A 1,937-nucleotide genomic window follows, 5' to 3' on the forward strand; every position below is an offset into this window, starting at 1 on the left:
TGTGGTCGCGATCCTCATCAGTGAGGGACCGAGGAAGAAGAAGAAGAAGTATCATACGTGTCCATCGTATGGTACTTAGGTTATGCGAGGCAGGAAGGGTTTACTGCTCCAGCATCCTTCCTTAACTCTATAATTATTGATGGGGATAATTGTGAAATAAATATTTTTATTTAAAGAAGTACTACCCCCATTAATAAAAAGTTACACCTAGGAAGAACCTTGGATTAAAATGACATTTCCATACCAAATGACAATTTAAGCCAGAGTTCAACTAGGGTGTAACTTTTATTAATAAAGGGGTTAAAGTTTTATTACTTCTTAAGGGTTTTATGATGGGTTGCTAAAGCGAATAAACCCACAAGACCCAATAAGTCCACCCACAAGATGGACCGACGACCTCATAAAGGTAGCGGGAAGGCGCTGGATGCAGGCCGCCACCAAGCGGCCATTGTGGAAATCATTGGGGGAGGCCTATGTTCAACTGGACGTCCTATGGCTAAAATGATCATGATGATGATGATGAAAGCGAATAAAGGGCTAATAGCTTGGGTAGTTCATCGTAGGTATAATCCTTTCCTTTTCAATGCTTCTTTTAGTTATATTAATAGATTGTAGTCATAATACATACTCATATACATGGATGATTGTGTTATACTTTCATTATAATACTTAGTGGAATTACTGCTTTCAAAACGTGAATTAGAACTGGCCCCATAGCAGAAATTTTCCTACATCTAAAGGCCTTTTAAAATATATATTGGTTATGGCTATTGGAGCGGGTACCACTTTCCATACATTTGTGCCCATCATCCTTTATTTGCCACATATCGTCATAATGTTAATCTGGGTTATAAACAATAATACTGTAAAGTTCAAAATCCGTTCAGTAGTTTTTGCGTGAAAGAGTAACAAACATCCAGACATCATGACATCCAGACATCCAAACTTTCGCCTTTATAATATTAGTAGGATATTTCACAATCCAAACTAATATTTACTACCTATTTAGCATTTACTTACAGTAAATATTAGTTTGGATCGTGAAATATTTAAAATAAAAAAAAGAATAAAACAAAATAGGGTTTCAAATTACCTATTTATAATCTAATATTATAAAGAGGTAAAGTTTGTGTGTTTGTATATTTGTTAAATTGTAAGGGGTAATCTCGGGATCTACTGAACTGATTTTAAAAAATCTTTCACCAATAGAAAGCCACATTATATCATTCTGAGTGTAATAGGTTATATAAAAACCAAAAAATTCCACGCGGGCGAAGCGGCGGGCGGAAAGCTAGTTTATTTATAATTATGTAAGAGCATAATTATTAAAGTCGAAGTCAAACATTCTTTATTTGTGTGGACCTATATTAACGAGAGATTACAAGAGATTACAAGGCGTCAAATATTTCAAGAAAAAAATTAAAAACTATTATAAAGCTAAATTTTGCTCTCATGGAGCCATTACCTACTCTGACAAATTAAGACTTAGAGAAGAAACTAATAATAAAACTATTTAACTGTCCTGCAATGAAAAGCTTGATCGGGTACAACACCTCAAGTTATTTCAGAACTTGATTTCATTAAAAGACTCCGAATATCAAATCGCTTAGGTATCTAAAGTCAAACGATTCTGAAATGTCAAGTGGACTAATGAATAACCCATTAAGATGTAGCGCCCTCCTGTCAATGACATACCTGGAACGATAGAGTTTTGAACAACTAATAAAAATGCTTTGTCCTAAATGACTGACGGATATCGTAGAGACCTGAAAGTTGGAAGGTGTGTTCTTTTTATGACTTAGGCATCTCATAAGAAAAGATTTTCCGAAATGGGGTCATGAAATAGAGGGGGTGAAAAAAGGGGGCAAAGTTTGTATGGGACAAAGTGATTCCTTGGTTCAATCTACTTGAAATTTAGTTTAACAATACCTTAATAT

The sequence above is a fragment of the Ostrinia nubilalis genome, chromosome 22, assembly GCF_963855985.1.
Source record: "Ostrinia nubilalis chromosome 22, ilOstNubi1.1, whole genome shotgun sequence".
NCBI classification, from domain to species: Eukaryota; Metazoa; Arthropoda; class Insecta; order Lepidoptera; family Crambidae; genus Ostrinia; species Ostrinia nubilalis.